At 39.9% G+C, this 11,666-nt stretch overlaps 1 long non-coding RNA gene across 3 annotated transcripts in view; it reads left to right on the plus strand.

The window, feature by feature from the left end:
- LOC135113800 (uncharacterized) overlaps window positions 1-9,336 on the plus strand; it is a 57,231-nt gene extending 47,895 nt beyond the window's left edge. For 2 of the 3 annotated variants that reach the window (XR_010275040.1, XR_010275041.1), the window contains 2 exons: window positions 4,500-4,717; window positions 9,133-9,336. This is a non-coding gene — a long non-coding RNA (uncharacterized LOC135113800). Of the gene's footprint in view, window positions 1-4,160; window positions 4,257-4,499; window positions 4,718-9,132 lie in introns of those variants that run through there. The other variant, XR_010275042.1, reaches the window with a different exon arrangement.
- Window positions 9,337-11,666: the final 2,330 nt, after the last annotated feature.

Below are 11,666 nucleotides of genomic sequence, written 5' to 3' on the forward strand. Positions count from 1 at the left end.
TCTGGAACTCCCTGCTTCTGTATTTCCACCTTCCTCTGAATTGAATTCCTTCAAGAGGAAATTTTCAAGACACTTATTTATCAATTTTTGACCCTTTTAAGGGACTGGCATTTCAGTGGGCATTTTTTTTATTAGATTTTTGTTGCCCTTGGCCAGTGTCCTTCCTACATAAAAAAAAAAAAAAATTACAGAGCTCAGCGAATACAAATTAAATGACATGTATGCTACACATATATGACAAATTTTTAACAGGGATGTCAAGATATCAGTGTCACATGTAAATATTTAAAATGTTAATAGTTACTGAATACTGTTTTCATAAGTTTTCTTTAAAATGAAATGAAATTGGTATCCGCAGTGAGTGACTCCGGCAAAGTGTTCCATTGGTGAGAGCCTCTGAAGGGAAGGCTTTGTTTTGCGTGGGAAGTTCTATACTCGTACAGTGGTAAGCGAAAATGGAAAGGTCTGCGTGTAACATTGTGAGGAAATAGTGTGAAACCTTGGTCTGTGGTGAGGGAGTGTAAGGACTTATGAATAAATAGACTGCTTTGTACTTTAATAATGTCAAGGACAGTTAGTAACTTGTGATTACTTAATAATTCTTTCGTATGCGCGTATTGACTTTTCAGAAACATTACTCGAAGCAGCTTTTCCTGGGAGACCAAAAGACTATCAGTGTATATTTTATATGCTCCTCCTCAGATTGCACTGCAGTACTGTAAGTGAGGTTATATTAATGAAAGATAGATTTGTCTTAAACATTTTTCACTTATAAATTCCCAGTCTAAATATAACACCGGTTAATACAGATATTTTATGGAGTTAATGATGTCAATGTGATTTTTCCATTTCAACTTATTATCAATATTTACGCCTAGAAACTTAAATTCAGTCACTTAATTTATTAAAGCATTATCTATTTTTGTTGGTGGACACAATGGGTGAGACATAAGAGGGCTTGTCACCATGAATTTAGTTTTATTTAAGTTTAATGTTAATTTGTTACTCTTTATCCACATAGATATTTTGTTTAATTCTCGATATTATTACCCTGTAGGAAAACTTTAGTGTCATCTTTATATCAAATGAATTTAAGTTTATCATTTGAGGAATAAGAACATAAGAACATAAGAAATAAGGGAAGCTGCAAGAAGCGACCAGGCTTACACGTGGCAGTCCCTGTATGAAACACTCCTACCTATTTCCATCTGTTATCCCCATCCATAAACTTGTCTAATCTTCTCTTAAAGCTCTCTAGTGTCCTAGCACTAACTACATGATTACTGAGTCCGTTCCACTCATCTACCACTCTATTCGAGAACCAATTTTTTCCTATCTCCTTCCTAAACCTAAATTTTTCAAGCTTGAACCCGTATTTCTTGTTCTACCCTGGTTGCTGATCCTAAGAATTTTGCTTACATCTCCCTTGTTATAACCCTTATACCACTTAAAGACTTCTATCAGGTCCCCTCTTAACCTACGTCTCTCTAGAGAATGTAAATTTAACCGCTTCAACCTCGCTTCGTAAGGAATACTCCTCATCCCCTGAATCCTTTTAGTCATTCTCCTCTGTACTGATTCTAATAGACCTATATCTTTCCTGTAATGTGGGGACCAGAACTGCACAGCGTAGTCTAGATGAGGTCTGACCAGCGCCAAGTATAACTTTAATATTACTTCCGGCCTTCTACTTTTAACACTCCTAAAAATGAATCCTAGTACCCTATTTGCCTTGTTTCTGGCTTCTATGCATTGTTTCCCTAGACGGAGTTCAGAGCTAACTATAACTCCTAAATCTTTCTCGTACCCTGTACCTACCAGAGTTTGGGTGTTTAATGTGTACCTATTGTGTGGGTTTCCTCTACCTACGCTAAGCACTTTGCATTTATTGATATTAAATTGCATTTGCCATCTATCCGTCCATTCATTCATTCTATCTAAGTCTGTCTGCAAGGCGATGGCATCCGCTTCTGACCTAATTAATCTACCTATCTTTGTGTCATCCGCAAATTTACTAACATCGCTATTAATTCCACTATCCAAGTCATTGATATATATTAGAAATAATAATGGCCCTAATACTGATCCCTGTGGCACCCCACTAATGACATGACCCCACTCGGATTTCGAGCCGTTTATTAGCACTCTCTGTCGCCTGTTACCAAGCCATGACCCTATCCAACCTAACACCTTCCCATCTATCCCGTGCGCCCTAACCTTTCTCAGGAGCCTTTGATGGGGCACCTTGTCGAATGCTTTACTAAAGTCCAGATATAAGATATCATAACTATCACCATTATCTACTGCCTCGTACACCTTACTGTAAAAACTTAACAAGTTTGTCAGGCAAGACTTCCCCTTCGTGAAGCCATGCTGTGACTGATTTATCAAGTTATGTTTGTCTAAATGTTCCCTAATGTTCCTTGCTATTATTGACTCTAACATTTTACCTACAACTGAAGTTAAGCTGACAGGTCTATAATTAGACGGTAAAGTTTTATCACCTTTCTTAAAGATGGGTACTACATTAGCCTGCCTCCACATTACTGGTACCTCACCCGACTCCAGTGATTTCCTAAAGACAGAAACTAACGGCTCACTAATAATCTTTTTACATTCCTTCAGTACTCTGGGATATATTTCATCAGGTCCTGGTGACTTGAACTTTTTTAGCCTATCTACCTCCTGCTCCACTATCTCCCTAGTTATGGAAATATCCGTCAGCTTCTCATACTCATCTGCTCTAAACACCTGTTCACTATCTGGCATATCCTGCATGTTTTCCTGAGTGAAGACAGTTAAAAAATAATCATTCAGAAGTTTACTAATCTCCTCCCCAGAACTAACCAGCTCCCCATCTGCTGCCTTTAATGGACCTACAGTATCCTTATTTTTCGTCCTGTATACCTGATAAAATCCCTTGGGGTCCGTCTTCGCCTGGCTGGCTACCTTTACTTCATAATTGTCCTTAGCTTTCCTCGTTAACTTCCTGACTGTTCTAACTAATTCATTATACCGTGTCCTTAAAACTTCCAAAAAGTCATTTATGTATATAAGAAAAAGTAGCGAGCCGAGAACAGATCCCTGAGGAACACCAGATGATATGTCGCTGCAAGAGGAACATATATTGTTGTAGGAGGTGAACTGTTTCCTGTGTGATAAATAATTATGAAACCATTTATGAGCGTTACCTCGTATTCCATACACAAGCAATTTTTGTAACAAGATGTTGTGAGATATTGTCTCGAAAGCCTTTGATAGATCACAAAAAACCGTGAGTTGATACAATTCAGCATCCATAGCATTATACATGTTCTGGCAGAGATGGTGGACAGCTAACTCAGTCGAATATTTAGGTCTGAATCCGTATTGTGATGAATTAAATAGTGAATGTTTAGAGAAGTAATTCATTAGCCTGGAAGCCATTATTTATTATTATTATTATTATTGTTATTTTTTTTTTTTTTTGTAAATCTTGCTATAATTAGATAAAATAGAGATTGGTCTATAGTTATCGATTACAGAATGATCTCCTTTCTTGAAGATTGGCACTGTACGGGATATTTGTAAATGATCTGGGAAGCAACCTTCTCGAAAAAGATTTGTTTATGATAAAAACTAAAAAAAAGGTGAAATTATGTTACTACATTCTTTTGTAATTGTGATGTTAATTTCATGGTGCCCAGATGAAGAACCTTTAATGTTTTTGATGATGGAGTTAACCTCAATTAGTGTTGCTGGCCTTAAAAAGAAAGAGAAAGGGACTGGGGAAGGCATATAATCTTTATAGCAAAACTGAATATCACTATAGTTCCTGGCCAGTGAATTACCGATTGAGCTAAAGTGGTCATTAAATGACTCTGCAATAGCCTGAGGATTATTAATTGTGGTGTTGTTATGCACAAAAGAAGATGGTAGTTGGAGTGTTTGGTAGTGAGTGTGTAGCAGTAGGTAGATTGGATTATCCATACCATTATTTACTTAAGGAGTACGTTTTGTGTCACTCTGAAAACTTTGGTGCTGGATGAATGAGAGCTCTTGTGTAAATAACATCTCGTGAATATTTTACCTTTAGAGATTTAGGGAGGGAGGGAGGGAGGGAGGGAGGGAGGGAGGGGAAGAGATGGCGCAGGGAGGGAATGTAGGAGGGCGTAAGAGAGGCAGGGAATGGGGACGGAGGGAGGAGGGAGGGACAGAGTGGAGGGAAGGCAGGAGTACCAGCCCTTCCTCCAATTCCTCTTCCTTCTATCCTTAAAGTCAGTCAGCCAATCCTTCTGTCTGTTGAGATTCTTACTTTTCAAAACATTTCCCGTTTATTTTTAATGATATTTGAATGACCTTCTCAGGCTTGACGAGAATAGGTGTTTTGCGTCTGTCTCATGGTTCAGTATATACTTTTGATACTGCCATATGAATTTATGTATGTATGTATGTATTGCATGTATGTATATCCTTTATCTGTAATCATACATTTACAGATAAACGTTCACCTTCCGCAGGTATGTCGTGGTGGAAGAGTTGGTAGCCCTGCACATGTCCATCCGAGAATTACGTCACAGGTGGGCACAAGCCGCAGTCATTCGCCGGCGCCTCCCTGCAGTCTCAGGTAGCAGCGGCGATGCGTAGTGCTGTTGCTTTGTATTGAGTGAGCGTGAATGAACCCTCGTGACGATATATGGTGATGGACGTGTGGGCCTTTACGTTGTGGAAACAGAAGGTGAGATTTGTCTTGATTTCCACCGTAGTATGAGTTAAATTGAGTTGAAGGAGTGAGGAGAACTATGCGTGTAGTTAGTAGGTAGGCTTGTTTGGTAACGTCTTGTCTTGACTCTTGAAGCTCTCCGGGAGTTGTAATTAATGATAATGCTTTGTTGCTTATTAAACTTAATGATCCCAGAGGCAATATCGTACATGTGCAAGGTAGGTGTGATTGCAGGGAGTGGTGTCACGCTGGAAGTAGGGGGGCAGGAAGAAAAGCCACACGCACGCTCTCCAGCTGTATTTCACGAAGGCGAGTAAACAACAATACATACAGGAAATATAGGCGGACAGGCGTACAGGTGGAAGTAGGCAGGCAGGGGCATGAGAGGTCAGGCGGGCAACTGCTCTCTGGCTTCCCTGTTTCGTCAGGTTCGTAAATCACCTCGCACACCCTCGCTTCCCCACCTCCACGTGAATCCACTCATTACATACATACTTATCAAGCAATTACAACGTCACTGAGTACAAATCGGGCATAGTATTCTGGTCGTTACAGTGGGAAAACAATGGTGGTGGTGACTGTCGGAAGAGCTAAGTGACGAAACAAGCGCTAGCGGACAGGAGTACCAACCTTTGCGATACATCTGTGCTCTGCTTCCATTTTCTATTTCGTATATTATATTTCAGTGTGTCTCAAACGATGTTCTGCCGTACCACTCACTACTGTATTTAGTCGTTTCATTCATTTTGTTGTTCAGAGTGAAGAAGATTGTAAAAATGTACTTTTAAGGTATTATGATATTTAGCAGCGCTGAATCGTATTTCGGATATGTTGGCACCCTTCAATGTCGATGCAAATATAACACGTAGGTAATAAGACTAATGGAATTCTGTCATAAGTACTGCTTATTTGTTATGTGTGAAGTGACAGAAGCACGTGCAAATCTTATTCTGAATCTCTACTTTCGAAATAAAAGATGCGTGTTCATGTTGATTAAAGTGGGAGAGAGGAAAGGGAGGAGAAGGATAGAAGGATCTCGTCTCCTCGAAATTTAAAGCTCCCTCCCTCTGGCTCATTACTTTGTGGTGTTTATTTGGTGTTTGTTCAGCTTAACTGTTCCATTGGCATTATCTATTAAGTAAGGAAGATACTATAGCAGTGGTGTAGTACTGATTGATCTGATGGTGGTAATCTATGCTAGTGGAGAACCAGCTGCGCAGTAACTGTTCCCCTCAACAAGTCTCATTTTAGCGTAAATCAGATTATGTCACGATTGCGTTGTTGATAAATGGATATCCGCACTCTCTTCGCCTCTTATTTTCTATTCCATTTCGACAGTACCTTTTGTAGAGGACGGTGATGTCTCGGGGTGTGTTGGCAGCGGTGCGCGTCGCCATCATGGCTGACGTCATCAAGTCTGCTGGGGAGAAAAATAATGCTGCTTCGCTGTTTTGTTTTGTTTTTCTACTTACTGATTACTCATTATATATGTGGAAATATAAATTATTTATGTGAGAGAGAGAGAGAGAGAGAGAGAGAGAGAGAGAGAGAGAGAGAGAGAGAGAGAGCGCAGTAGATTACGTACGCATCATATTATTCTTTGAATTGTTTACTTGCAGGTATGCGAGCATGCGTATTCTCTTTAACACTAGCCTTGCGAATGGTGATAAACATGGCCAGTTTTAATAATGGTGATGGTACATGCTTGCTTTCACTTCATCTTGAGCAATGAAAGGCGTGTTTATGTTGTGGAGTGTCTGGAGTGAGCAGGTCTGTGATACAGGCACTAAGGGAATGTGTGATGAGGCGGGAGAGCTTAGGGAAAGTTGTGCGTTGTCATGTCCAGCTGTGTACCTTCTGCATCACTGCCCACTCACTGTTATGTAGGTTAGGTTAGGATAAACTTGTATTAGGAGATGGGGAAATGTTAGGGGGCAGGATAATTTAGGCTAGGCTGAGCTTGAACATATCAACTACCCAGCGGTGACCTCCCTCAACGTTTCCCTGTTAGGTTGTCTCACAACACAGGGGGGACAGTCACAATTGACTTCCTTAACGCAATTCTACTTCATGCACCTAATACACTCGCATCCTTAATTCAGAATTTGTATATTAGTTTTGGTTAATCCTTCTGGCTCGTTTTCCTTGGGGATTGACACCTCATTGGACCTTTTTTCTATATAAATTTAGTTGTCCTTAATCATTACCCCATTTACAATAGAGAAAAAAAGTGATCAGTTAAGACAGGCTAAAGTCACCATGTTGGAAGATAGGTTTGACTAGATTAAGCTAAGCTTGTGTTAAGAGATAGATTATTAATGTTTGATTGAATTATTGATTTGTGGGTTACGTTAGGTTAGCTTAAAATTGTCATAGGATACCTGTATTACTTATATTAGTATTTGATTTACCGTGTGGTTGACTTGAGACGCTGCAGCAAAGTCAGTGAATCAGCAACTCCCGCTAATCGTCCCCTGTGTGTGTGGACAGTTTGCATTATGGATCAGTTAGCATGACAAACACTTCACTTCCCTCCCCGTGATCAACTGGAGGCGAGGTGTTGCATCAAGGGAGGCAGTGAGTGGGCGTGCCATTCACTGCTTCATTTCCCAAAGCCATAACTTGAAATGCAAGACAATTTAGCACAGGTATCAAAAAGGGGACGCCATAGTAATGAGCACACTACATTTTCTTTCTATCACCGTCTCATGCTTACCATATCAGAGAGAGAGAGAGAGATGTGTGTGTGTGTGTGTGTGTGCATGCGCGCATTATCCTCAACTGTATCAAATATTCTGTTCAGTAATCCCCCGCCACACACTACAGCACACACAAACTCAATTTTCTCTTAATGGAGTGGAGTGAGAGTAAACAGTGAGGTGGAGCTTGTAACGTGGCCTTGCTGGGTAGTGGACAGTGGACATCCTGCCGAGTGGCGGTTGATGGGGTCTCTCTCTCTCTCTCTCTCTCTCTCTCTCTCTCTCTCTCTCTCTCTCTCTCTCTCTCTCTCTCTCTCTCTCTCTCTCTCTCTCTCTCTCTCTCTCATATTTATATTAGAAGAATCTAACTTTGGGAATGAGAATACTGTAATTCTTTTTTTTTTTTTCGTGTTTCTAGTATTTTATTTATGTGGATTTTACTTTAGTTAATTTAATGTCGGTTTGGTAATTTATTTGTGGAAATTTATTTTGTGGAAGTGTGAGGAAGAACAAGCTTATTAATTTAAGAAGGATATTGAAAGCCAGTCATTCTTCCCCTTTCATGTGATTTTGATATACTTAATCCTTATAACGACTTGCTTATATTGGAGGTTCAGCCTTGCATCATAAGCTTGGGAAGATCAATTATGCGAAGGAGGGAGAGGAATATAATATTAGTTTGGATGCTAGCAGTGATGTTCATACTGGTATGATGTAATGAATCTTACAGTAGGTCAGAAGTGCTTGCAATGGGATATGACTAGGAAATCTTACAGTATTAAAGTGGTATATTTTTAATGCTTTCTCAAATACACTTGTTTTACAGAGAACAAGAATGGTGCCTCATATTTCTTGGAACACTTGCGTCAAGGTGATCACGATTAGTACCTTTCAGAGAAGAACAGGGAACGTGGAAAGTAGTTAGGAAGTTAAGTATAGTTTGGATGGTGTTGACAGTAGTAGCTACACGTGATGCAGAAAGGCAGGACATTTTTTTACGGATATGGTGATAATAGGGAATGGGAGAAACGAGGTCACGTGGGTCATTTAGGAAAGTGGAAAGTAGGTCAAATAAGACAAAGATTCTAGAAAACGGTAGACATTGTAAAAATGAAAATACTGGCTAGAGTATTCATCTGCTGCTGCTGCGGTACTAAAAAAAAAATGAAAAGCAAAGTTGAGCTTGTTATCGTCACACAAGAGCAGAGGGCTCCAGGACGAGACCTTGTGTTTGTAAGAGTTAAGAAATATAAGTGATCCTCGTAATTAATTCAGTGAGGGTCGTTAGTCTGCCAAAACATGCGAGAGTGAGCACCTGATTAGCCTTGGTAATACGATGATTGGCTGCCGAATAACTCGCCTGTTTAATTCATTCCGTTCGTGCCGCCATCACCACGTGTAGTGCACATGTGGGGAGTCCTGGTGCACTAATTACCATGAGAGAGAGAGAGAGAGAGAGAGAGAGAGAGAGAGAGAGAGAGAGAGAGAGAGAGAGAGAGAGAGAGAGAGAGACCAAGCTGCTATTATTATACTCGGAAACTTAAATTTCCTAGTGTAGAGGGGTACTGACCTTCCTTGATTGCCTTTTTAGCGTGCCTCAGCATCAGTGTTTGGTGCTCCCAGCCACCGGCAGTGTGTTGAGACTTAAAAGTGTCCATGTAACGATGAATTATTTATGGGTCAATATTTAAAAAAAAAAAACTGTTTTTTATTTGCTTTTCATTCTCTTAGTTGAGGGGCGGGGAACACTTAATGGGTGGATGACCACTATCAGGGCCGCCATTCCACCGCATTCATGGCCACCCTACCCGCGCTCATCCAGTCACGTCCCCTTAGTGCAGCGCCCCTCATCTGTATGTATGCTGAAGAGACACGGAAAAATGAACACTCATGTCTCTGTGAAATATTGTGCGCCATAAAGTCTCTTGTCCTCTACGGCTTTTTTTTTATTCCTTCTTATAATAATTATAGAAGAGTCATTCATGTATATTGTTACGGTAGAATCAGGAACGTGGAAATAAGGATATTTAACTGTGTGTGAAGTGTTGTGCTGACTAAAAGTAGTGTGTAGTGCCTCATCAGATAGCAAGACAGTGTTGGAATGCTTCAGGGAGATAAGGGGAGGGCGGGCGACAGGGATCCAGTATGCAGGAGGAGAGTATTAGGAACCGGAGCAAATGCAAACTTGTTATAGTCACCCTGGAGTGGATTCCAAGGAGCGGCTGGTGGACTAAATAAAATTAATTCATACAAGACATAGCCATTGGGTTTTTTTTTTCATGTTGGGAAGGATATTCACTACGATTACCGTAGACTGCAACACTTTTTTGTTTTTATCTTGCTACCAAAGCTGTCATTTGTTTACTGACTTACATAACACACTGTTGTTCAACTCTAGACTTTTAATTTTATTTTTAATTTTTTTTTTATTTTGTCGCTATGATTAAGTGGTTAAATTACGATTTGTTATTAAGGTACAAATGTATATTTGTTACTTCATCACCTGAGTGTGGAGTACAGGTGCATCACGACACCTCCCCACCTGTCACAGTACTTAACACAGGCATGTCTTCCACTAACCATAACAAAAAAAAGAAAAAGAAGTAAGTAAATAAATAAAATGAATAAAAAAAGAGGAAGAAAAAAGGAACCAATCAATTGAAGCAGCCAGAGGTATTCGTGGAGACACAAGACACAGCGCAGTCTGACCCTGACCATTGCCACGCGAACAAAACTGGTGCATTTTTTTACTTCAGTTTGAACTGCACCGAATGTGACATGTGGACAAGGACGGCCAGGGAGAACGTGTCCCCACTGAATCTGACTTGGATGAGGACGCACAACATTATCAAACATTTAAACGTCTTATCGCAACATTTCACAGGCTGTAGTAATAGTCATTATAGTTTCCTAGGTCTTTATTGGGATTTTAATTATTATTTAGCAAGGATTCTGCATCATCCACAGGAAAAAGAAAAAAAAAAAACCTGAGCCAGACTAATTACCAGTGTGGCCTTTGAGAACAGGTCTGTGATTAAGCTTGTTCACTGCTTATGACACACAGCTTTGTATGATGAACTACTCTCTCATTTCCTTCCCTTCATTACATAATGGGAAAAAAAATCTTCTACTGTAATTTGCTGTCTTGTACATACGTATGTGATTATTAAAATTGTGTGCAGTACTTTGTGTTGCAAAGTTTAGCGCATTACAGTGAAAAAAAACAAACAAAAAACTTTAGATCTATTTTCTTTATCGTAGATGCCTGTTATAATTACATACAGTGCTTTTTAGTGTCATAAACTGCAGCATTAACACAGTAAAATAGCCAAAGAAAACTCACATAACTCACAAACACGAAGCAGCATGTACACACACGTTCCCCTTGCTCGTGCCGTGTCAGTGTGTGCATGTGATGGCGCGATGCATCTCCCACCAACCTGGACGCCACAGCCTCCTTATTTTTCATTACTGGCGCGTAGAGTGCGGGATATCTCACAGGCTGCAGGGGAAAATTGATGGCACCTGTATACAAGGTGGAAGATTATTTATACGCGTGGTATATTGAGAGAGAATTTGTAGGTGGCGTGTTTAGTAGGTAGGAGAAAGAGAGAGAGAGAGAGAGAGAGAGAGAGAGAGAGAGAGAGAGAGAGAGAGAGAGAGAGAGAGAGAGAGAGAGAGAGAGTAATTTACATCATACTAAATGGAACGAATAATTTTCAGTATTCATAAACGTTGGTTGTTTTAGGAATAATTTCGTTGGCCAGTGGTTGTTATGTTTTGAGTTAATTCCCTCACCGTCAGTCACGTTCGCGCCAATGCTCCACTCAGAACACTTGTCCCTCTGTGCGTTCCCGGGGCGACAGTTGTTGGGTAGAGGGACGTGAGAAGACACGGGATTTCTCTTGCACGTTGAAAGCTTGGCTGATTGCAAGGACGGGGGATGGTAACGTGAACTTGGATATTGCTTGTCCAGTAAATGGCATTAAATCTTACGTTCATTCTTCTTTGGGTCGTAATAAAAACATAGATATATATTTCTATAAAAGTAAACAAAAAAAAAATCTTAGGAATAGTAACAATAAAACAAAATTCTAATGACAAAAGAAAAAAATGAAAATAACTGTCCTATGAAGGGTAATTGAAGACTTAAGTTAATTTTCATACGAATAATAACGAACACTTAAACATTTTGTACTATGAAAAAAAAAGTCAAACTGGAAATTCATTGGCCTTTTGTTAATACGTCAAGTAAATTGGCCGGT

Source organism: Scylla paramamosain, chromosome 26 (assembly GCF_035594125.1).
Source record: "Scylla paramamosain isolate STU-SP2022 chromosome 26, ASM3559412v1, whole genome shotgun sequence".
Classification (NCBI taxonomy): Eukaryota; Metazoa; Arthropoda; class Malacostraca; order Decapoda; family Portunidae; genus Scylla; species Scylla paramamosain.